General features: G+C 36.8%; 1 protein-coding gene and 1 long non-coding RNA gene across 5 annotated transcripts in view; both read left to right on the top strand.

Annotated features, from left to right (window-relative positions):
• The window catches only part of ANGPT1 (angiopoietin 1), a 475,361-nt gene that overhangs the window by 4,606 nt on the left and 443,812 nt on the right, over positions 1-26,943 (top strand). The gene's annotated exons all lie outside the window — the stretch shown is intronic.
• The window catches only part of LOC147359204 (uncharacterized), a 47,969-nt gene continuing 26,130 nt past the window's right edge, over positions 5,105-26,943 (top strand). Inside the window, exon 1 of the long non-coding RNA XR_015140629.1 lies at positions 5,105-5,252. This is a non-coding gene — a long non-coding RNA (uncharacterized LOC147359204). The remainder of the gene's footprint in view (positions 5,253-26,943) is intronic.

The raw sequence follows: 26,943 nt of genomic DNA, 5'->3' as shown, positions 1-26,943 counted from the left end.
CATATTATACAATTATACAACATTGTAGCATCATAACAAATTATAACTAATTAGGCAGAAAATATTTTAAGCTTCATTTCCTATAAAGAAAGAGAAGCTTAAGTATTTAAAGGTATGGACTGGTATCAGATTCCCTGGATTCAAATCCCATCTACAACATTTACTGCCTGTAGGACCTTGAGCATTTGATGTAACCTTTCTGTGCTTTACTTTTTTCATCTGAACGCTAGGCTATTAACAGTGCAGCTATCTCTCACAGGAATTTTAGCTTGGGCTCTCCCAAAATACTGAGTCTGAGAAGAAGGATTATGTGTGGATGGTTTAGTTTGGAAAGTAATTCTCAGACTTCATTAGATCTCTAGAATCGGGAAGTGGAAGGAATAAAACAGGTTGGTCCAAGGGATCATGGGTGAGCATGTAGAAGATGATCTGAGATTCTAATGGGTCCTTCTTGTGAAGCAGTAAAAGATAGTTCAGGGTCATCTCCCTGAGAAAGGGGGTTTATCTATTAGCTCCCTGGTGCCATTAGTCAGCAGTTGTTGCCCTAGAGGGTGTACCTCCTTGAACTTCCAAGTTTGTGCAGGCATCAGTGTGACTAAGAGAGATACCCCTGGCATCCCACTCAGTAGAGGCACCAAGCACTGGTAAAAAGCAAGAGACAAGTAATGTGGCTGAGGGGAGGCCAGAGGGGAAAAGTGGGCTGAGAGGATAAAAGTGAGGAACATAAAAATATCTAGGACATCTGGCTGTTTGAGCATTGAAAGATAAGAATAGCATTTACAATACCGGCCACACAAGGTATTGGTATTTTATAAGTATTATATTAGCATTTTTATGATTATTATTTTATATTAAAGTTCTATTGACCTCCTCTTAAGGGTTGATTATGGTATTACTTAGTAGAAAGAACACCAGATTGAGAATCAGGAAACATTGATCCTGTCAGGTCCACTTGATAAATCAGTTCTTTAATATTTTTCAAATATGCTTTCAGTTCAGTTCAGTTCAGTCACTCAGTCGTGTCCAACTCTTTGAGACCCCATGAATCGCAGCATGCCAGGCCTCTCTGTCCATCACCAACTCCCGGAGTTCACTCAGACTCACGTCCATCGAGTCAGTGAGGCCATCCAGCCATCTCATCCTCTGTCGTCCCTTTTGGGTTCCTGCAATGTGCAAAGTGCTGAACTTTTGCATTACAGTATACAAAAGCACAAGCTGGAATCAAGATTGCCAGGAGAAACATCAATAACCTCAAATATGCAGATGACACCACCCTTATGGCAGAAAGTGAAGAGCAACTAAAAAGCCTCTTGATGAAAGTGAAAGAGGAGAGTGAAAAACTTGGCTTAAAGCTCACATTCAGAAAACTAAGATCATGGCATCTGGTCCCATCACTTCATGGCAAATAGATGGGGAAACAGTGGAAACAGTGTCAGACTTTAATTTTTTTGGGCTCCAAAATCACTGCAGATGGTGACTGAAGCCATGAAATTAAAAGACACTTGCTCCTTGGAAGGAAAGTTATGACCAACCTAGATAGTATATTGAAAAGCAGAGATATTACTTTGCCAACAAAGGTCCATCTAGTCAAGGCTATGGTTTTTCCTGTGGTCATGTATGGATGTGAGAGTTGGACTGTGAAGAAAGCTGAGTGCCGAAGAATTGATGCTTTTGAACTGTGGTATTGGAGAAGACTCTTGAGGGTCCCTTGGACTGCAAGGAGATCCAACCAGTCCATCCTAAAGGAGATTGGTCTTGGGTGTTCATTGGAAGGACTGATGCTGAAGCTGAAACTCCAGTACTTTGGCCACCTCACGCAAAGAGTTGACTCATTGGAAAAGACCCTGATTCTGGAAGGGATTGGGGGCAGGAGGAGAAGGGGACGACAGAGGATGAGATGGCTGGATGGCATCACTGACTTGATGGACATGAGTTTGCATGAACTCCGGGAGTTGTTGATGGACAGGGAGGCCTGGCATGCTGTGATTCATGGGGTCACAAAGAGTTGCACATGACTGAGTGACTGAACTGAACTGATAGAAAATGATTAGCCATGGTCAGCCCTTGAGGAAGCTGAAATCTGTCAGTGGAGATAAGTATGCATACAGCTGAAACACCAAGTCAGAAAATGATACCACATTTTGCTTATTCTAAAATGCATACCCGCCTTCCCACCTTGAATTTCATATTTCTGAAATGAGTTTTAATAGATGATATCTTAATTGGATAAAATAAGGTAGATTTTGCTAGAGATTTACCTACAAAATTCCATGGGAATGAAAAGGAGGAGGTGATTATTTCTAACTGGGGAGCTTAGGAGACTGAAGAAAGATATAGAAAGTGACAAATAGTAGGTATATTGGTCAACGTTAGAAAGTGCCTTCTTTTTTTTCTAAAATGAAAGGCTTAGGCTAAACTAGGATTTCCTGTTATGTAATCTGAAATTTCAATGATAGGTCTGCAAGCTTGTTGAAGCTGCTGTAGTCACTATCCACATGTTCCTCATGAAGAGGAGGGCTTTCCTGGTGGTTCAGATAGTAAAGAACCTGTCTGCAATGTGGGAGACCTGGGTTTGATTCTAGGGTTGGGAAGATCACCTGGAGAAGGGAATGGTGATCCACTTTAGTACTCTTGCCTGGGAAATCCCATGGACTGAGGAGCCTTGCAGGCTACAGTCTATGAGGCTTCAAAGAGTTGGACAGGACTGAGAACTAACACTTTCACTTTCATGAAGAGGTTTATCTGGACTTCCAATAACAAAGAGAGTCATCTGGGTGTGGGACTCCTATGGGGCTTCTGGGTGCTCCCAGGGACTGTTATTATCAGGCTGTGGCATACCTGCCAGTATCTACCATCTTCATGAGACTCTGAACTCTGTGGGGCAGGGACTTGTGTCTGTTGGGTGCAGAGTTTTGCCTACTCCCCCATAACTTGCTTGGGATATCAGTAGACCCTCACTGGCACTAATTGAACGAATGTCAAAGGTATTAAGTCTCTTACCAGCACCTACTAATACTTGCTTGGATGCCCAGGTAAACATAAGAAAGTGAAGTCGCTCAGTCATGTCTGACTCTTTGCAACCCCATGGACTGCAGCCTACCAGGCTCCTCCGTCCATGGGATTCTCCAGGCAAGAATACTGGAGTGGGTTGCCGTTTCCTTCTCCAGGGGATCTTCCTGACCCAGGGATTGAACCCAGGTCTCCCACATTGTAGGCAGACGCTTTGCCTTCTGAGCCACCAGGGAAGTCCCAGGTAAACATAAGCACCAGGTAAACTTAGGAAAATGGAAAGGTAAGTAGATATTTTTGCTACTGCTGTTTGGAGTCTCTAAAACTAGATGATATAATACTTTTTTTTTTCTCCTTTAAGAAACTATTTTTGTTGGTGGTGTTTTACTTGTGACTGACAAGTTCCAAATGGAACCCCCCCCCCCTTTTTTTTTTCCTTAGAAAGAAAGACTGGTTAAGCAGTTTAGAGTAGCTAAACTGTGTTTAGACCAATTCAAGCCAAACTTGAATGCTCAGCAAGGATAGAATTAGTACTGAGTCCAATGTGAGCCATCTTGGTGACAAAATAAGTAATTCACATGGTTGATTCTTAAAATAATTAATTTCACAGTTTCCATTTTTGGAAAAAGCCCTGGGGATACCTCTGATTCAGAAAAAATTTGATGAGACAGCATTAGAGGAGAAAGAAAATGTCACATTTAGCTTATGAAAAATATTGAGAAACAAACCAGAAAGATTCCCTATTGGTAAAACAAGCAAGAACTGGTAAACTGCCCGCGTGGAAACCTGCCAATATCAAATCGCCTGCAGAGACTTTGCAGACTCTTGTTCATTTCTATTTCATGTAGTTTCCCCTGTCTTTCCAGTACTTCCGTCATCTTTAATCAAGCATAAAATTAAACTGGGAAGCAATCTTCTGGTTTATGTTCCATTGTTTCATCCTCATCAGAGTTTAAAATTACACCTTAGCAAATATTCATGTCTACAAGATAATGTTCTCAACTATTCTAACCATGAGGAGATTGTACATTCTCAGGAAGAATGTTTTGAACAAACAAATATTATTACTAATCTAATTTTAATAAAGTATTATCGTTTGAACAGGGAAAATAGTTTAAAAATGTTTAGAGCACTTTTGAAAATCTCTGTGCACCTGTTATACAAAGCTTGAAAATTAGTTGCCCATGGTACACTTGTGGCACAAAAGTCTTTTGTTTATCTAGCAAGAGTTCTTTTTAGTTCGGAATTTAAAATTCAGTATATAAATTTTTATATAAAAATTTAAACTTTTGTTTTCTTTTAAAAAATCAGGAAGTCTGCTAATCTAGGACCTTTTTATCCTGCATTTTTTCATATAGCCAACAAATATTTCCTACATGCCTACTATTTGGCAGGCACTTAATGGAATCACCTAGGACCTTGTGCAGTTATCCGTTTTAATGGGCGGAATGATGGTTGTGTGTATTTTCCAGTGTGCCACAGTCCAAGCCATTTCAGTGAGGCCTACTTTCAGTAGCTATTTATCATTATTGATTGATAATTGACAATTGATTTTCTCATAATGGAGAAAAAAATTTTGTATGGATATCTGGCAAAAACAATAACTTGTAATCTCTCATAGAGTAAAGTTGCCATTGGAAAATGGCTTTTTAAACCAGGTACTACATTTTACGGTCTCCTTTTTATCCAGGTGATAAGAAAAATTCTCATTGATGGAATGAAAGTGAAGTAATGGGTTTCATTCTTGAGTGGCCTTTTTTCCCCCAACAAATTCAAACTCATGCTATTGAAAGTTATTGAGAAGCTATGAGCATTGCTAGTAAGGAGGATAAATGAAACACAGGCTCTTTCCTTTCTTCCTGTGGAAAAGACAGACATGTGAACAACCAGTTTGAAGTGATAACCAGAATGAAGCTCAGGTGAGTAGGATAGGACAACTTCTTCAGACCTCAGTTAGCCTTCCCTCCTTCCCCAGCCACTCTCATTGTCTAATGAGCTCACGAACAAAGGCTTCTTCTTTCTTTCTTTTAATTTGGAGAAGATATTTAAGAAAAAAAAGGAAATAGGCTCCCTTCACTCTTTTTCCCTTTTAAAGGTTGTCTTAGAATATCTGAGGTCTTGAGAACCACAAAATGGAAGAAACTTGGATTCCTCAGTTCCATATGAAGAAAGTCAGCCCCTGAGCACAAACACATGCATGGTCTGATACACTGCGATCATGACACCAGCCAGCAATTACTTTGGTAAGATATCATGTTTGTTACCAAAACTGGGAAAACAAAATATTATTCAAGAGAGTGATATGTTTCAATGGAGAAGGCGATGGCACCCCACTCCAGTACTTGTGCCTGGAAAATCCCATGGACGGAGGAGCCTGGTAGGCTGCAGTCCATGGGGTCGCTAAGAGTCGGACACGACTGAGTGACTTCCCTTTCACTTTTCACTTTCACGCATTGGAGAAGGAAATGGCAACCCACTCCAGACTCTTGCCTGGAGAATCCTAGGGATGGGGGAGCCTGGTGGGCTTCCGTCTGTGGGGTCGCACAGAGTCGGACACGACTGAAGTGACTTAGCAGCAGCAGCAGATATGTTTCAAAAGTGGAGGAGAAAATTACCTACTCACATCAATAATTTACAATACCTGACTCCTGCAGGCCTTTGAGCTTGAGAATATTTCCCTTAATGAAACTGTTCAAATCATTGGTTTCCCTGTAATTTCATCCTTGGTCACCTTCTCTATAACAAGAGCAGATTTGATCATAATATTCAAAAAGTTGAAAACAAAGTCTTAAAATTTTAGACAAAAATGGCTTGAGAACTCATTTCAAACATTTTTTATTTGTTATTTTATCTATGGAAAGCTATATTGCTTAATGAAATCAAGGATTAATAAAATTGAAGTCAGCCTGCTGCTGCTGCTGCTGCTAAGTTGCTTCAGTCGTGTCCGACTCTCTGCGACCCCATGGATGGCAGCCCACCAGGCTCCCCCGTCCCTGGGATTCTCCAGGCAAGAACACTGGAGTGGGTTGCCATTTCCTTCTCCAATGCATGAAAGTGAAAAGTCAAAGTGAAGTCGTTCAGTCTTGTCCGACTCTTAGCAACCCCATGGACTGCAGCCTACCAGGCCCCTCCATTCATGGGATTGTCCAGACAGGAAGTCAGTCTAGAGCCATCTAACCTTGTCCTCTATATCCAGTGTGTGGATTTTCCTCTCAGTTGTTACCTTTAAGTATGTACTACTACTCCTCTATATCCAGTGTGTGGATTTTCCTCTCAGTTGTTACCTTTGAGTATGTACTACTACTTCTTTTAAGTACTTAGAGTGATGGGAGCTCCGTACCACACAAGACAACTTCAACAGTTTTTGTTGTTAGAATATTTTTATTGTTTTAGATAAAAATCTATCACCAAAACCTACCACTGACTGTAACAAGTTCTATTCTCAAATGCCTATAAGTCAAATAGGATAAGCCTGATTTCTTCTCCGTGTGCCCATGAAATAGCTCTTTGTCTGTTGGAAGATAGATGTTAGATATTATGTCCATTACTAAATCTTTATTTTTCCACACCAAAGAGTCTCAGTTTTTTTCATTGTTACTCATATTTACTATGCCATCACAGTCCTGATTGGCTCTTCTAGAAATACTACATGAACTTGTAGGTGTATTATTAATTATATATTATTTTGCATTTGCTTTGGGTTATCCTCATCAGGCAGTTGAAACATATTTGAACTTTTTGTCAACTACATGTCCTGTATTTTTCTGGTATTATAGCCTACTACTTGCTATTGCTATTTCAGCCTAATTAATTAATTCTTCTTCTGTCATTTTGAAGTATTTCTGAAGTTTTCCTACCCTCAATAGTTAAAAATTTATAGTTTCTGCAGTTTTGATCTGATGGAAAAATTGATTTGATTTCCATGGAAAACTATATGTTTATTTTTTAAGCTTAAACTAAAATTTATAAGAGATTTAGAGGTAACTTCAAATTTAGGATTTTTTCAGCTCCATTATTAAACAGATAATTATTTTATCATTTTTTCTTCACATTTTTAAGATACCATTAGATTCATGCATTTCTAAGTGTAATTTCTTACAGAATTTTAAAGATTTGTTTATTCTTATCTTTGTTCAGTTTGAGGAAAAGCCCATTTTGTTTTCAGAGTATCTGATAGGATGCTTCATGGTTGTGATTAGTTCACAAAAGTTAATGAAATTTTAAAGAAAATGAAGCTCTTATTTTATAACTATACAGACTTCTCTAAAAGAGAAACTCTTGCTTTGTCTCGCTCAGAGGACTTATTTTAGACTAGTAGACATATTGATGTTTCTTTAAACAAATATAGATTTTATTAGTCAAGTTTAAAACTCTACATATCAAGCTTCTTTTCCCTTCAAGTGCTTTCCATTCCTTCCTGATTCTAATTTCTTAAGGTGTTAGAAACTTGTATGGTGTTGGTAGGAAGGGGAATGTGCATATGTGTATATGATTGCCCAGTTGGGTTACTACTGGGAGGTAATCCAAATAGTCCAGGAGAGCTTTATGTTGACTCGTGCTGGTAGTGATCTAAAAGTTCAGTGATTAGTGGTTAGTTGTTAATGCCCTCTTAGCACGGTGACCACAGTGCTGGTGCTTTAGTGTGTCATACTGGGTAGCTGGTGTGCTCAGCTGGGTCTCCATGAAATTTCATGACCTAAGTGGTCCTTTGACCTTCACCCCAGGGACTTTTCTACAATTCATGCCAAGGTCCCTCTTGGGGACTTGTGGATTGACTAATGTGCCCAGCTAACATTTGTAGCCTCTTATAAGATTACAGGAAACTTAGGATTCTCTTTTGTACCAAAGGTATCCACAGAAAACTGTGGTTGTTCCTTGCTCTTTCTAGCCTAGACATGCCTTTGTCTCATTCTTATGGTCTATCTCAGATGGATTTGCAGGTTCTACTGTTAAGCTACTCTAATCAAGGAGTGGTTGACAGTCTTCTATTACTAGATTCCAAGTCCTTTCTCCAGTTTCATGAGAGGGAATATTTTGTGGTTCTTTCTGTCTCCCAGTAAGCACCCAGGAAACAGCTAAGGGGAATTACACTATCATTTTCCCTCTATTTTCTGTTCATTTTTTATAGCTGGAGAAACACCAACTTTTCAGGTTTGCATATCTTTCTCCAGTCTCAGCCTGATGAGCTGTTTTTCAAGCCAGATAGTTTATACCATCCTTATTTACTGCTGGTACATAGAGGAGATGGAAGAAAGTATGAGGATGTGGTCAATATATGGCACATGTTGAGGCCACATCTGTCACTCAATTTCATGCGGTTATGAGAGACAACATGCTACTGAAAAACAGATGAGTCATAATGAAAATAAAGAGGAAATCAGAAAATGCCTCCATAAAAATGATGAAGAAAGGACAGTCTTACAAAATCTATAGGATGCAGCAAAAGCATTTCTAAGAGGGAGGTTCATAGCAATGCAGGCCTTCCTCAAGAAACAAGAAAAATCTCAAATAAACACCTAACCTACCACCTGAGAGAATTAGAAAAAGAAGCCCGAAGTGACCATAAGGTAGGAAATAATGAAGATCAGAGAGGAAATAAGTGAAATAGAGATTAATAAAAAATATTATCAATAAGACCAAGTGCTGTTTTTTTTTAAGGGTAAACAAAATCAACAAATCTCTAGCTGAGCCCACCAAGAAGAAGAGAGAGAGAATCCAGAGAAACAAAATAAGAATAGAAAAGGGAGAAAGAACAGCCAGTATTAGAGATTACAGAAATGTAAAAGTCATAGGAAGTTATTATGAGCAGTTATATACCAGCAAATTGTACAGTCTAGAGGAAATGGCAATGGCACCCCACTCCAGTACTCTTGCCTGGAAAATCCCAAGGACGGAGGAGCCTGGTGGGCTGCAGTCCATGGGGTCGCTAAGAGTCGGACACGACTGAGCGACTTCACTTTCACTTTTCACTTTCCTGCATTGGAGAAGGAAATAGCAACCCACTCCAGTGTTCTTACCTGGAGAATCCCAGGGATGGGGGAGCCTGGTGGGCTGCCGTCTATGGGGTTGCACAGGGTCAGACATGACTGAAGCGACCTAGCAGCAGCAGAGGAAATGGAGAAGTTTCTAGAAACATAAAGCCTACCAAAATTGAGTCAAGAATAAACAGATAATTTGAACAGCTCTATCACTGGATGTAAAATATTATAGAATCTGGAAAAAAAAAAAAAAAAACTTCCAGCAAACAAAAATTCAAGACCACTGGGAAATGGCTTCACTGGGGAATTCTGCCAAACATAAAATGAATGTTTATATTGATATACTCAAACACTTCCAAAAGATTGAAGAGGAGAGAACATTTAAAGAGTCATTCTGTGAAGCCACAATCACCCTGATACCAAAACCAGACAAAGACATTACCAAAAAATAAAACTATAGGCCAATATTTTGAAAATAGATGCAAAATATTCAACAAACCCTGGCAAACCAATTCCAACAAGACATAAAAAGGATCATACACCTTTACCAAACTGGATTCATTCCATGGATGCAAGGATGGTTCAGCATACACAGATGAATCAATGTGATATACCACGTTGAAAAAAGAAAAGACAAAGTTTACATTATTATCTCAATAGATGCACCAAAAGCATTTGGTAAAAATTCAACATCCATTTGTGATAGAACCTCTCACTAAAGTGGATATAGAGGGAATATAGCTAAATAGAATAAAAGCCATTTATGACAAACCCACAGCCAATATAATAGTCAGTGGTGAAAAGCTGAAATCCTTCCTGCTTAGCTCTGTAATAAGACAAGGGTGCCCATTCTCACCACTTCTATTCAACATAGTATTGGAAGTCCTAGCCACAGCAATTGGATAAGAAAAAGAAATTAAAGGTATCCAAATCAGAAAGGAAAAAGTAAAATTGTCATTATATGCAGATGTCATGATAGTCTAATAAGAAAACTCTAAAGATTCCACACAAAACTATTAGGAGTAATAAATGAATTCAGCAAGGTAACAGGATACAAGATTAATACACAGAAATTTGTTGCATTTCTTTCACTAACAATAAAATATCAGGAAAAAAAGAAACTGAAAAAATAATCACATTTAAAACTGCAAAAAAAAAAAAATACCTCCATATAAAATTAACTGAAGAGGTAAACAACTTACATGCTTAGAACTAAAATAAATTGATAAAGGCAACTGAAAATGCTTCAAAGAAATGGAAAGATGTCCCATGCTCTTGGACTGGAAGAAATATTGTTAAAATGGCCATACTATATAAAGCAATACACAGATTTAAGGCAATCCCTATTATATTACCCATGACATTTTTCACAGAACTGGAATGTATAATCCTAAAATTTATATAGAACCATCAAAAACCCAGAACTGCCAAAGCAACCCTAAGAAAAAAGAACAAAGCTGGAAATATAACCCTCTTGGGCTTCAAACAGTATTACAAAGCTGCAATAATCAAAATAGCATGGTATTGTCACAAAAATAGATTAATAGAACAGAATAGAGAGCCCAGAAATAAATTCACACACCTAAGATTAATGATCAGAGTTAATCTTTAATAAAGGAGGCATGAATATACAATGGAAAGAAACATTTTCTTCAGCAAGTGGTTTTGGGAAAGTTGGACAATCTCATGTAAATCACTTTTTTATCCCATATACAAAAGTAAACTGAAAATGGTTTGAAGACTTAAATTCTTAGATTACTCTCCCAAGGAAAAAGAAGCAAAAGCCAAAATTAGCAAGTGGGACCTAATCAAACTTAAAAAGCTTTTGCACAGATAGCCAACAAGCACATGAAAAGGTGCTGAACATCACTAATTATTAGAGGAATGCAAATCTAAATATAATGCGATATCACCTCACACCAGTCAGCGTAGCTGTTATCAAAAAGTCTACAAATAATAAATGCTTGAGAAAGTGTAGAGAGAAGGGGTGTAACCACCATGGAAAACAGTATGGAGGTTCCTTAAAAATCTATAAATAGAGTTACCATATGATCCAGCAATCCTACTTCTGGGCTGGAAAAGATGAAAACTCTTAATTCAAAAAGATACATGCATCCCAGTGTTCATAGCAGCACTGTTTACAGTGGGAAGCAGTGTGCTGATCACCAGATGAATGAATTCAGAAGATATGGCACATATATATATATAGACACACATACACACACAATGAAGTATTGCTCAGCCATAAAAAGAATGAAAATTGCTATTTGTAGCAACATAGATGGACCTAAAGATTATTATATTGAGTGAGTTAAGTCAGAGACACATATGATATCACTTATATGTGGAATCTAAAAAATGTACAATAATTTATTATAAATTTATTGTAAATAAATTTAGTTTAAAAAAAAGAGAAAACAGACTCACAGACATAGAAAACAAACTTAAAATTACCAAAGGAGATAGAGGGGAGAGTGGAGGTAAATTAGGAGTATGGAATTAACAGATACACACCACTGTATATGAATTAGATAAACAACAAGGGTTTACTGTATAGCACAGGGAACTATATTCACTTTCTTGTAATAACCTACAATGAAAAATAATCTGATAAAAAAAATGTATAACTGAATGACTTTGCTGTGTACCTGAAACTGACACAACACTGTAAGTAACTATTCTGCATGAAGAAAGTAGTTTCTATGATTCCTATAATCTGTTCATTTGTCTTTGACCTCTTCTTTTTGCTATACAAATCTAGGCAGCTCTTCTACTCTATTTACATACTCAAATTAGCAATGTAAGAAAACATTGTGCACTGGCTGCCATAAAATCATCAACTTGATTTCCTACATTTCATTTGGACATTATTTAAACTTTGCCTAACAGCTGCATTTAAGAAACAGTTTTACATTTTTTCAAAAAATCTGCTTATTTGAATACATTATCATGCCATTTACCTTAAACAGATATCCTGATTCAGTCAGAATGTTCAGTTGTAGCTAGCTAGGTAGATATCTTCCTTTATCCAGGAAAAATGTAGCATATAAAATCATTGGATTGTCTTTCCGTTGACTTATACTTCTGTGTTTCAATACTAACACCTTCAATTTAATGTGAAATGTATAGTGAGTTAAAGCCTTTTAATCTAATTGTTTTCTCAGGATATTAAAGAAAAATATTATTTTAAAAATCAAGTGAGTTTTAAACACTTTTATTAAAACCACACTTATATCTGAATTTCCTGAATTTGAGAGGTAATGATGGATTTTTCCTTTTTTAGTGTGAAAGGAATTAGAATCTAGAGGTGGTTTGTTGTGTCCACTATGTGGATGTAATAATTCAAACACTACCAAAACTGATCTGGCACAACCCATCTGCTTTTGCTCACTTCGTCTTACTACTTGAATTACTCTAATCCCTGTCATTTATCTACTGATTATGTTATTCTTTTATGGTATTTATTTTGCCAAATAGAAACAGGAAAAGAGTAATTAAAACATGTCAGATGATTTCCATGAAAAATATTCTGGTAAACCCCAAAGAGAACTAATACCAACCATATTAGAATTCTCTTAGTTTCACAAACATGCCAAACTCTTTCATTCTTTGGGGACCTCTGCTACCTCTGTCTTGGGCTGGTATTTCACCAACTCTTTGTCCTGTTGATTCTCTCATTTTGTACCAGAAGTATTGGATCAGTCCAAGGCATTTATGATTACTAGGATTCAGTTCAGTTCAGTTCAGTCGCACAGTCATGTCCGACTCTTTGCGACCCCATGAATCGAAGCACGCCAGGCCTCCCTGTCCATCACCAACTCCCCGAGTTCACCCAGACTCACGTCCATCGAGTCAGTGATGCCATCCAGCCATCTCATCCTCTGTCGTCCCCTTCTCCTCCTGCCCCCAATCCCTCCCAGCATCAGAGTCTTTTCCAGTGAGTCAACTCTTCGCATGAGGTGGCCAAAGTACTGGAGTTTCAGCTTTAGCATCAGTCCTTCCAAAGAAATCCCAGGGCTGATCTCCTTCTGAATGGACTGGTTGGATCCCTTGCAGTCCAAGGGAATCTCAAGAGTCTTCTCCAACACCACAGTTCAAAAGCATCAATTCTTTGGTGCTCAGCCTTCTTCACAGTCCAACTCTCACATCCATACATGACCACAGGAAAAACCATAGCCTTGACTAGACGAACCTTTGTTGGCAAAGTAATGTCTCTGCTTTTGAATAGGCTATCTAGGTTGGTCATAACTTTCCTTCCAAGGAGTAAGCATCTTTTAATTCATGGCTACAGTCACCTTCTGCAGTGATTTTGGAGCCCCAAAAAATAAAGTCTGACACTGTTTCCACTGTTTCCCCATCTATTTCCCATTAGATTCATCTTATTCAGTATGGAAGATTTCAGAATGCTATAATATGGGTCACTGGTATATCCTTGGTTGCTTTGTGGCACAAATTACTAGGTAAGTTTTAGGCAGAAATTTCTTTCAAATTGTCTGCTGTTTCTTTGTTCCTCAGTCTTTCTGAAGTGGGAAGCAAGTTAAATACTCTTCCAGAAGATGAGGCTAAAACCCCTAATAATTAGAGGCAAACAAGGTAATAGTCACTTGGTCAGTTTGCCTCCTGTGTAGGGTGATTTCCTTTAGTATATTTTCTAGCGATTCAGGGTATTGAAGTTACATTATTTAAAGGAGATAGTTGCTATTATTCCCAAAATAAAATATTTTCTAATGCAAGATGGAAAGTAGAAAGATCATATAATTTGAATTCAAACTTCTGAATTCCAGTCAGTTCAGTCTCAGTCGTTTCCGACTCTTTGCAACCCCATGGACTACAGCATGCCAGGCCTCCCTGTCCATCACCAACTCCTGGAGCATACTCAAACTCATGTCTATTGAGTAGGTGATGCCATCCAACCATCTTATTCTCTGTCGTCCCCTTCTCCTCCCACCTTCGATGTTTCCCAGCATCAGGGTCCTTTCAAATGAGTCAGTTCTTTGCATCAGGTGGCCAAAGTATTGGAGTTTCAGCTTCAGCATCAGTTCTTTCAGTAAGTATTCAGGACTGATTTCCTTTAGGATGGACTGGTTGGATCTCCTTGCAGCTCAAGCGACTCTCAAGAGTCTTTTCCAACACCGCAGTTCAAAAGCATCAATTCTTCAGTGCTCAGCTTTCTTTATAGTCCAACTCTCACATCCATACATGACTACTGGAAAAACGATATCTTTGACTATATGGACCTTTGTTGGCAAAGTAATGTCTCTGCTTTTTAATATGCTGTCTAAGTTGGTCATAACTTTTCTTCCAAGGAGCAAGCGTCTTTTAATTTCATGGCTTCAGTCACCGTCTGCAGTGATTTTGGAGCCCCCTCAAAATAGCCCCCCATGAAGTGATGGGACCAGATGCCATGATCTTAGTTTTTTGAATGTTGAGTTTTAAGCCAACTGTTTCACTCTCCTCTTTCACTTTCATCAAGAGGCCCTTTAGTTCTTTGCTTTCAGCCATAAGGGTGGTGTCATCTGCATATCTGAGGTTATTGATATTTCTCCTGGCAATCTTGATTCCAGCTTGTGCTTCATCCAGTCCAGCATTTCTCATGATTCCAGCTTAACTAATCATTAGAAGAGTAATCATTTAATTATCTGTGAAATGAGAATAACAGTATTTCATAAATTTATGAAAGTAAAAGTTGCTCCGTCATGTCCGACTCTTTGTGACCCCATAGACTATACAGTCCATGGAATTTTCTAGGCCAGAATACTGGAATGGGTGGCCATGCCTTCCTCCAGGGGATCTTCCCAACCCAGGAATAGAACCCAGCTCTCCTGCATTGTGGGCAGATTCTTTACCAGTTGAGCCACGAGGGAAACCTAAGAATACTGGAGTGGGTAGCCTGTTCCTTCTCTGGTAGATCTTCCCAACCCAGGAATCAAACCAGGCTCTCCAGCATTGCAGGCAGATTCTTTACCAACTGAGCTATTAGGGAAGTACTCATAAATTTGTAGAAAGGACCAAGTGAAATGCTGAATAAGTATTTGGTAAAGTACTGGCCATGAATTAATGGCATCAGTTTTTCAACATTTCGTTTCTATATCTCATTCTGCTCCCAAGTGGGGGCAAAAAGTGATTCTTGGGAGAGGTGAAAAAAACTTAACTTTTTTTAAATATGTAAAGCACATACAAATGTGGCACATAAATAGATACACAGAATATCTGTGTTTTTAAAATTTTATGAGGGGTAATTAAGGGGGAAAATGTCTAGGAAGGCTCTCTTTAGGGGTGATAATACCAAAAAGAGTGAGAAATATTACTTCATAAATCTCAGTCTAGAAATTTGGTGTGGGAGAAATGTAACTTCTTATTTCTTGTTCTCTGTTTTATGCTTGTTCTTTGTTTTATGCTCACCTTCTGCCAGGAGAAATAAGTGTAATCTGAGAAATTCAAGGTTTCATTCCCTTCCCTCCTTCCATTCCCAGAATCAAATCTATGCTGAGGAGCTTATGTAATAACAATGTTTGGAGGCTCTGACTCTCCCTTGAATTCTGAGATCTCTGTGGAGTTTATTCTCTCTCTTTCAGCTATTTCTGCCTTTCTAATGCACAAGTCAGGCTGGCTGCTTCCTTGCTACTTTAGAACTGTGGAAATATGGTGGAGTTCTCTGAGGCCTTCTTCCTAGATCTTCCCTCTAGATAGTTCTGCTGTGTTCACCTTTTTAAAAATGAGGAATTCAAAGATTTTGTCTGTGTTTTGAGCTTTATCCAAATACAGGAGCCAAGAATTTCTATCCATTTAGATTCTTCAAAATTGTACTGGTTTTATTGTTACCACTAGCTGGTTACTGCATGTTTCAGCCTAGGGGTAGATGGTTGGGTGGGGTACGTTGTGCAGAATTTACGTCCCTTTTGGGAAAGTAGTCTCAAAGCTAATATTGCTTCCAGGTGTTTTAGAAATGTATTTTGAAATTTAAAGGAAAAAAAAACCCAAACGACTTCTTTGTATTAATACTCTTGTTGTTAGTAATAATCCTATCCTGATGAAATAGCTGTCTCATAATATTATTTAATGGAGAATGGCCACAATATAAAATAGAAATATGTAGGTAATGGGTATATGCAAGGAACATGTTAGACTATTAAAGAATTACTTCAGAATGTTTCTCTCACTTTGTTAATCCATCATTAGCAAATTATTCTTTTGTAAACAAGAGTATTGAGATATAATTTACCCATTATATGTACAATTAAACAAATTTAATAAATTATACAGTTGTGCAACCATTCAGTTTTAGAACATTTTCATCACTCTGTAGATTATCAAAAGCCTATTTTAAGTCCATCCTGGTTGGATTTTACCATCCTGGTTGGATTTTGTGGATATACCACATTTTGTTTATCTGCTGAATATTGTTAGACATTTGAATTGTTTCTAGCTTTTAATTATGATCAATGACTCCTGTGACCATTCACATGGAAGTTTTTGTGTGGACATAAATTTTCATTTCTCTTTGGTAGATTTCTAGGAATGGATTGGCTGATTTATATGTTAGGTTTACGGTTTATGATTTATGGTTAATGGTTAGCCAGAAAGTACTAAACTGTTTTCCAAAGAGGTGGTACTGTTTTACATTCTGGCCAGCACACATGAGGGTTCTAGTTTCTTCACATCCTTGTCAATACTTGGTATTGTATGTCTTTTAATTACAGTCATTTTGGTATGTCTACTGTCATATGTCATTGTGATTTTAATTTAACAGCTAATGATGTTGCACATCTTTCACATGCTTAATAGCCAATACTGTGTTTTCTTTAGTGAGCTAGCTGTTCAGATCTTTTGCTTCTTTTTCAGTTTTGCTGTCTTTTTTTATTATTGAGTTGTATGATTTGTTTGTATATTCTGGGTCTAAGTCTTTTATCAGATATATAGTTATCAAATACATTCTCCCTCTCTGTGATCTGTCTTTTCAATCTCTTAATATTGTCTTTATAAGAACAAAATTTTTAACTTCAATGCAGTCCAATTTGTCAGCTTTTTCTTTTTTTAGTGGTTTGTACATCTGTTGTCCTGTCCAAAAACACTTTCCTAACCCACAGTAACAAAGATTTTCTTGTACATTTTCTCCTACGTGTTTTTAAGTTTTAATTGTTACATTTTGATGTCTATGATCCATTTTGATTTAATTTTTGTATATAATGTGATATAAGGTCTAAATTTAATTTAAATTTTTATTTTATTATTTGCAAATGTATTTATAATTGTCCCAGTACTATTTTTTTAAAAAAATTATTTTTCCTCTTAGATTGACTTTATGGCACCCTTTTTGAAAATCAGTTGACTTTGAATGTAAGGGTTTCTTTCTGGAATATCAATTTTGTTCCACTGATCTATTCTAACTGCTTATCTAACTGCCAATATTGCATTATCTTATTATGCCTTTTTACTAAGATTTGAAATCAGGTAAATTTAAGTCCTCCAATATGCTTCTTCTTCTTCAAAATTATTTTGCCTCTTCCAGGTTCTTAATTTCTTTTTTTTTTTTTGGTATTTAACTTGCTGTCCTTTTTTTTTTTTTTTAATTTTATTTTATTTTTAAACTTTACATAATTGTATTAGTTTTGCCAAATATCAAAATGAATCCACCACAGGTATACATGTGTTCCCCATCCTGAACCCTCCTCCCTCCTCCCTCCCCATACCATCCCTCTGGGTCATCCCAGTGCTCTAGTCCCAAGCATCCAGTATCGTGCATCGAACCTGGACTGGCATCTCGTTTCATACATGATATTTTACATGTTTCAATGCCATTCTCCCAAATCTTCCCACCCTCTCCCTCTCCCACAGAGTCCATAAGACTGTTCTATACATTAGTGTCTCTTTTGCTGTCTCGTACACAGGGTGATTGTTACCATCTTTCTAAATCCCATATATATGCGTTAGTATACTGTATTGGTGTTTTTCCTTCTGGCTTACTTCACTCTGTATAATAGGCTCCAGTTTCATCCACCTCATTAGAACTGATTCAAATCTATTGTTTTTTATGGCCGAGTAATACTCCATTGTGTATATGTACCACTGCTTTCTTATCCATTCATCTGCTGATGGACATCTAGGTTGCTTCCATGTCCTGGCTATTATAAACAGTGCTGCGATGAACATTGGGGTACACGTGTCTCTTTTCCTTCTGGTTTCCTCAGTGTGTATGCCCAGCAGTGGGATTGCTGGATCATAAGGCAGTTCTATTTCCAGTTTTTTAAGGAATCTCCACACTGTTCTCCATAGTGGCTGTACTAGTTTGCATTCCCACCAACAGTGTAAGAGGGTTCCCTTTTCTCCACACCCTCTCCAGCATTTATTATTTGTAGACTTTTGGATCGCAGCCATTCTGACTGGCGTGAAATGGTACCTCATAGTGGTTTTGATTTGCATTTCTCTGATAATGAGTGATGTTGAGCATCTTTTCATGTGTTTGTTAGCCATCTGTATGTCTTCTTTGGAGAAATGTCTATTTAGTTCTTTGGCCCATTTTTTGATTGGGTCATTTATTTTTCTGGAGTTGAGCTGTAGGAGTTGCTTGTATATTTTTGAGATTAGTTGTTTGTCAGTTGCTTCATTTGCTATTATTTTCTCCCATTCTGAAAGCTGTCTTTTCACCTTGCTAATAGTTTCCTTTGATGTGCAGAAGCTTTTAAGGTTAATTAGGTCCCATTTGTTTATTTTTGCTTTTATTTCCAATATTCTGGGAGGTGGGTCATAGAGGATCCTGCTGTGATGTATGTCAGAGAGTGTTTTGCCTATGTTCTCCTCTAGGAGTTTTATAGTTTCTGGTCTTACATTTAGATCTTTAATCCATTTTGAGTTTATTTTTGTGTATGGTGTTAGAAAGTGTTCTAGTTTCATTCTTTTACAAGTGGTTGACCAGATTTCCCAGCACCACTTGTTAAAGAGATGGTCTTTAATCCATTGTATATTCTTGCCTCCTTTGTCAAAGATAAGGTGTCCATATGTGCGTGGATTTATCTCTGGGCTTTCTATTTTGTTCCATTGATCTATATTTCTGTCTTTGTGCCAGTACCATACTGTCTTGATAACTGTGGCTTTGTAGTAGAGTCTGAAGTCAGGTAGGTTGATTCTTCCAGTTCCATTCTTCTTTCTCAGGATCGCTTTGGCTATTTGAGGTTTTTTGTATTTCCATACAAATTGTGAAATTATTTGTTCTAGCTCTGTGAAGAATACTGTTGGTAGCTTGATAGGGATTGCATTGAATCTATAAATTGCTTTGGGTAGTATACTCATTTTCACTATATTGATTCTTCCAATCCATGAACATGGTATATTTCTCCATCTATTAGTGTCCTCTTTAATTTCTTTCACCAGTGTTTTATAGTTTTATATATATAGGTCTTTATAGTTTCTTTAGGTAGATACATTCCTAAGTATTTTATTCTTTCCGTTGCAATGGTGAATGGAATTGTTTCCTTAATTTCTCTTTCTGTTTTCTCATTATTAGTGTATAGGAATGCAAGGGATTTCTGTATGTTGATTTTATATCCTGCAACTTTACTATAGTCATTGATTAGTTCTAGTAATTTTCTGGTGGAGTCTTTAGTTTCTACAGGAAAGACTGTTAGAATTTTGTTAATAATTATGATAGATCTACAGACAAATTTGGGGAGATTTGCAGTCTTAATATTGAGTCTTCCAATACATGAACATTGAATTTTTCTCTAATTATTTTGACCTTCTTAATTTCTTTCTACAATATTTTATAGTTCTCAATTTACAGATCTATAATTTCCTTTATTAAATTTATTCCTAAGTACAATATTTTATTCTTTATTACTTCTATTGTATATATAATTTTTTTCTTTTATTTTCATATTGTTCATTGGTAATGTTAATTTTGATTACTCAAGACTCCTAACTTGCATCCTAAAACTCCTATTAAGTCTCTGGCATTTCATTAGTCCATGTTTACCCCCTATAGGACTGTAAACTCAGACTAGTGTAGCTGTTGTCTGTCATTCTTTGCCCGCCACCAGGGTCACCACTTTAAATGTTAACATTTTGTATCAAAGGAGCTTATTCTGGTGGAATCAGAACTATATAGTTGGTTTTCTGTCGGGCTCAAAGTTGGAAACAACTTTTTTTCTATTATTTTTTCTCTAAATTTATTTTAGTATTTAAAAGGTTAGCTGTTTTATACTTAGCAACTCTTTTTTGTTGTTAGAACTTTATGTCACAATCAGTGGTTATACATATTATTTTTACTAAATAAAACCATTTCAAAACTGTTTTCACTTAGATACAATTTTAGATATTTTGTGTTATTTGAAAGGTGAAAGTAACTAATGAATAACCAAAAGTAACCATGCAATAAAATCACTCATTGTTAATTAGGTGAAGTCATTATTAATATAGCTTTGGTTGTGTGGCATTTTTCAATGCTTTGTTTCTTTTTCCAATGTTTCAAATTTGTCATTCCACTTCAATGTTTAAAAAACTGTCATAATTTCAGTATTATTCTAACAGTGAGGGTTTTCAGGTTCTTAACTGTATAATTGATTCATTAATAACAGTGTTCCAAAATCTACATACTTGGATACAGATACTAAGCCAGAAATATTTATAGAAGTTTTATTTTACTTCAGTATTTTCATTCATTGAGATTAACAATTTATAATATTATGTAACCTTTAGGCCAAAGTTTTGAATTATAGGGATCATAATAAATAAAATAACTTGCTTTATTCTTGACTACATTTTAAGTACTTTGAATGAAGGTAGATATCACATTCTTTTAGGAATAATACTCTAATAGTATTCTTCATAATACTTTTCATAAGTAAATTCAAGATATGTATTCTCTATCTCACTCAGTCCTGCAATGTGAATTATATATCACATTATTAAAAAACTAGAAATGAAAGATAAAGTTGAAAGTACCTAGATATTAATATAAATGTATAAAACTAAATAGTTTTCCCACCATCTAATCAAAAGATGTTTTTTCTGTCTCCCTTGTACAACTCACTAAATGAGATGCTGGTGTAATGGTAAACAATAACAAGCATTATTCCTGTGCTCAGGAATTATTTTACAGGGAGATAATCAGGAAATAATAAGCAAACAAATAATTCAAATCATTTGACTGCTACAAAAGGCATTATCTGGATGAAGCAACAAAGAATAATAGGAAAGTCTACTTTGATAGGATGGTTCAGAGAAAAGGCTTTTGACTAATTATCTCCCACTGTTTCACTATTTTACATTTATTTTTTATTAATTTTTTTTATTTGGAATACTTTCAGACTTACAAAAATTGCAGAAGTAAGTACAAAGAATATTTATATACACTTTCTCATATATGTATAATGCTAATATTTTATATTATTCTCTTTATCATGTTCTCTTAATCTATAAGCTGTGTACCTGTCTCATCTATCTCTGTCCATCTTTCTTTCTTCTGCATCATCAAAAACACCTGAGTCATTTAACGTCCATTTGTCTTAGACCCTTTACCCTAAATAACTTTGTGTGTATTTCTCAAGAAGAATAATATTCTCATATATAACCCCAGTGCAGTTATCAATTGAGTAAAATTAACATCAGTCAGTCAGTTCATTCACTCAGTTGTGTCTGACTGTTTGTGACCCCATGGACTGCATCATGCCAGGCCTCCCTGTCCATCACCAACTCCCAGAGCATACTCAAACTCATGTCCATTGAGTCGGTGATGCCATCCAACCATCTCATCCTCTGTCGTCCCCTTCTCCTCCTGCCTTCAATCTTTCCCAGAATCAGGGTCTTTTCAAATGAATCAGCTCTTCGCATCAGGTGGCCAGAGTATTGGAGTTTCAGCTTTAGCATCAGTCCTTCCAATGAATAATCAGAACTGATCTCGTTTAGGATGGACTGGTTGGATCTCCTTGCAGTCCAAGGGACTCTCAAGAGTCTTCTCCAACACCACAGTTCAAAAGCATCAATTCTTTGGCGCTCAGCTTCCTTTATAGTCCAACTCTCCAATCCATACATGACTACTACTGGAAAAACCATGTCTTTGACTGCTGCTACTGCTAAGTCGCTTCAGTCGTGTCCGATTCTGTGTGACCCCATAGACGACGGTCCACCAGGCTCCCCTGTCCCTAGGATTCTCCAGGCAAGAACACTGGAGTGGGTTACCATTTCCTTCTCCAATTGTCTTTGACTAGATGGACCTTTGTTGACTAAGTAATGTCTCTGCTTTTTAATTTGCTGTCCATATTGGTCATAACTTTTCTTCCAAGGAAAAGCGTCTTTTAATTTCATGGCTTCAGTGACCATCTACAGTGGTTTTGGAGCCCCCAGAAATAAAGTCTGTCACTATTTCCATGTGTGGAATATTCCCCATCTATTTGCCATGAAGTGATGGGACCAGATGCCATGATGTTAGTTTTCTGAAAGTGCTGTGCACAGCACAATCAGAAGATGTCATTAGGCGATGTTGTCTTTTACGGGCTATTACATCTGGAAGCACCCTATGTACATCTGCCCCTATTGGTAATACTAATTTTTATCACTTGTGGAGATAATTTCTCTATTTTGAAATAAATATTTACCCCATTATAACAAATAAGCAGGCTACAGGAACACATTTTAAGACCATGTAAATATCTTTCTTCTCAGCAAAATATTCTCCTGGATTTTGCCTTCACTAACTGTTCTTTCCTGATTCAATCTTTACTGAGATATTTGCAAAATAATTTTTTTTCAACCTTTACTGCCCCCTCCCTAGTCTTCAGTCAGCATTTGTCATTCTTCTATAAGCAGAGCCCATTTTTCTCCTTCATTTAATTATTTATCTGATTATTATTGGTATGGATTTACAGATTCCTATTTTTAAATGATTTATAATTGATTGCTGAACTTAATATTGATGCTCAGATTGTCTCAGGTTTGGCCAGTAGACCCTCTTCAGTCTGATACCTATGTCCTTATAACACATCCATCAATTTTTTTAAGCCATTTTCTTACTTTCTGGCAATACAGATATTCCAGGCTTGTCTAGTTACAAACCTGTGTTGTACTTAAAGTCAATCATTTCTCCAGAAACAATGATCAATAGCTCTTATATGTAAGAAACAACCAATTATAAGAATCACTGGCCATTTGATTCTAAGATTAGCATTTAAATAAAAATTACATGTAACCAACATTACCCTCTGAAAATCTTTACAAAGACCAGTGTATCTTCTATTTGCTAATTAAACCCAGGAAAAAAGAGCAAAAAAACAGATTTAATTTTTTCAATTAAAAATTTGTTAAAACTTGAGACATTTATAATAGCATGTTATGGTTCTAGACTCAACAGGCATAGTACAGCACTAGGAAGGGCTAAAACAGAATAAGCGATGATTTTTTAAAGGGTTTAAGAATCACTCAGTAATTAATAGATTATTCATTGAGTACTACAGTATTTGGCTGTTTCCTCTTATTCAGCAGGATTCATTTAAATGTATTAAAGAGTTAATGTAAAAAATTCAGTGTTAAAAAGAAGTTATATAAGAATATTTACTTAAACTCAGGATGACCAAGGACTTTGTCCATTGTCATTTTGGCTCATTTTCTCTCCAGTGCCTAGCACAGTGCCCAAAACATCATAGGGCCTGAGTAAATATTTTCTGAGTGAAATGAATCAACAATGTGAGGGAATTAAAATAAATGATTTGTAAATACCCTTCCAGCTGCTGGATTAAAATGAAGGCTTTTTGACTTCATACCTACTGTGTTTTCCATTATATAATGTCTGTCATCTAAAGGGAACTTCATTTATATGTGTCCGGATATTGGCTGTGATGAGCATCCACAAACGCATTTCATTAATTTGGGCCTTCCTTTCCTTATCCTAGCATTAGCTTATATACACATCTTCTAATGGACAGAATGGTAAAGTGGCCTGAGGACCATTTTAGTGTTTTAAAGAAAATGTGATTTTAAGCCTCTTTCAGATTTCTGAATATCTTTTGCACTCACACTCTTGGGATGACTAAAGTTTGGAGAAAGAAAAAAAGATTGGAAATGACTTTGGAACCCAGGGAGCATGAATGTTACCAGTTTCCGTTCTTTAACAGCTGTTAGGAATGATAATAAAGAAAAAGAATACAGCTGCCAGCTTGGGCCTGAGGAAATGCACTGGGAAGCTCCAGGCCAGCAATGGCTCCTAAAAAGATGTTAATTTGAAAGAGCTGTGTAAAATATCCATAATGAACATATTTCACAACTCTTTATTTTTGTATTTGAACAATTGAATAGTTACAATAATGCTTATATTGACTATTGTTTCTTAAAAATACTATTTTGTTATGTTAGACTAAGTGTGAGGAATTATAACTAGTATTTTTTTTTGCACCCTACAATATCTGGCTTATATTATTCTTGTCTAATTTCTGTATTTGAGAAGGTACCACAGAACATGTGCATAGGTATGTGATACCTTTCCCATTATAAAAGCCTAATGCTGTGAAGGTCAAAATATTACTGCCAATTTTACAGAAGACCTAAATTGACATTGCTCCAAAAAAGAAATGCAGGTGGCTAATAAACACATGAAAAAGTGTTCAACATTGGCTGAAACGCCAATACTCTGGCTACCTGATGCAAAGAACTGACAAATTTGAAAAGACCCTGATGCTGGTAAAGATCAAAGGCAGGAGGAGACGGGGACAACAGAGGATGAGATGGTTGGACGGCATCACCGACTCAATGGACATAAGTTAGAGTAAACTCTGGGAATTGGTGATGGACAGAGAGGCCTGGCATGCTGCAGTCCATGGGGTCGCAAAGAGTCAGACATGTCTGAGCGACTGAACTGAACTGAAATCAAAACTATAATGAGGTATCACCTCACACCTGTCAGAATGGCCATCATCAAAAAATCTACAAACTATAAATGCTAGAAAGGATGTGGAAATGCACTCTTGGTGGGCCTGTAAACTGATACAGCCACTGTGGACAACAGTATGGAGATTACTTAAAAAACTAGAAATAAAACTAACATATGACTCAGCAATTCCACTACTGGCATATACTATGAGAAAATCATAATTGCAAAAGACACATGTACATTGTCCAAATGTTCATTGCAGCACTATTTACAGTATCCAGGACATGCAAGATACCTAGATGTCCTTCAGTAGATGAATGGATAAAGAAGTTGTGGTATATATACAATGGAATATTACTTGGCCGTAAAACGTGATGAGTCAGTTTTAGTGAGGTGAATGAACCTAGAGTCCATTATATGAGTGAAGTAAGTCAGAAAGAGAACATCAAATATGTATTAGCACATACATTTGAAAATGGTATTGATGGACCTATTTGCAGGTCAGGAATAGAGACTTAGACATAGAGAACAGACTTTTGTACACAGTGGGGGAAGGAGAAACTGGGACAAATTGAGAGAGTAGCATTGGAATGTATATATTACCATGTGTAAAATAGATAGCTAATGGGAAGTTGCTATATAGCACAGGTTGCTTGTGATATAGTTGCCTGTGCTATAGCCTGGTGCTCTGTGACAACCTAGAGAGGTGTGGAAGGTGGGAGGGAGGTTTAAGAGGGAAGGGATGTGTACACTTATGGCTGATTCACGTTGATGTATGTCAGAAACCAATACAATATTGCAAAGCAATTATCCTCCACCTAAAAATAAATAAATTAAAAAAAAGAAAAAATATTATTGCCAATTTTATACTATTTAATCTTTACAGCAAAACTACTGGGCAGGTATTGTGCCTGTTTAATAGGTGAGGAACCTGTCACAAAAAGCTCGAGCAGCTTGTCCAAGAAACACACATCTATCCAGATCTGCCTATCTTTGCAGCATGGGCTGCCTTTGACTTCTCATGTGCTTATGCATTCAGGCTAAGAATCCAAATGTATTTATTGAACATGAGTGATTTTTTTAGGTATAGGAGGCCTCCTCCCCACATACTCTTTGTGTGCTTATTATTGTCCCTATAATTATACATACACATTCATCGATCAATAGAGAAAAGAAAGGAGAAATACTGGCTGTAAAGCAGATACCTAAAAAAAAAAAAGAGAGATTTTTTAACATGATTACCTACTATTACTTAAATACAGAAACTCATGAATTATAACATTGATTCTCAGTTAATTTTATGTTAACTCAGATCTTTCAGTTCCTGTCTTAAAACCTGAAATAGCTTCCGTGGTAGGTAGAATAATTTCTCTCCTCAAATCTCCACATCCTAGTCCCCAGATCCTGTGACTAATGTTACCTTACACATGGCAAAAGGAATTTCACAGATGTGATTAAATTGAGTATCTTGAGATGGGTAAATTATCCTGGTGGGCCCAATGTAATCATTTTATAAATGTGAAAGTGGGAGATATGACATTGTAGTATTGGAATTTTTGTAAGGGATACATGTGCTTAGAAATGTGAATGTGGACACCCTCTGGAACTTGGAAAAGAAAAGATAATGGACTCTCTCCTAGAGTTTCCAGAAGGAAGGCAGCACAGATAACCAGTTTTGGACTTCTGAACTCAAGAACTGTAAGATAATAAATCTGTGGTGTTTTCAGCCACTAAGGTGAAAGTGAAAATTGCTCAGTTGTGTCTGACTCTTTGTGACCCCATGGACTGTACCCCACCAGGCTCCTCTGTCCATGGAATTCTCCAGGCAAGAATACTGGAGTGGGTTGCCATTCCCTTCTCTAGGGGATCTTCTAGACCCAGGGATCGAACCCTGGTCCCCTGCTTTGCAAGCATATACTTTATAGTCTGAGCCACCAGGGAAGCCCTTTAGGGCACTAAGTTATCTTAAATTTAGGCTACTGAGTTTGAGATAATTTGTTAGAGCAGCAATATGAAAATAATATAGCTTCCCACTGCAATTAGGATAAAATCCAAAGTCCTCAACCTTGTCTCTAAGCACCTTTAAAATCAAATCTTGTTCAA

This window comes from Bos grunniens, chromosome 14, assembly GCF_055505025.1.
Source record: "Bos grunniens cultivar Pamir isolate PY7600 chromosome 14, Bosgru_T2T1.0, whole genome shotgun sequence".
Taxonomy (NCBI): Eukaryota; Metazoa; Chordata; class Mammalia; order Artiodactyla; family Bovidae; genus Bos; species Bos grunniens.
The sequence above is the reverse complement of the archived record's forward strand: the minus strand, read 5'-3'. Positions and strand labels throughout refer to the sequence as shown.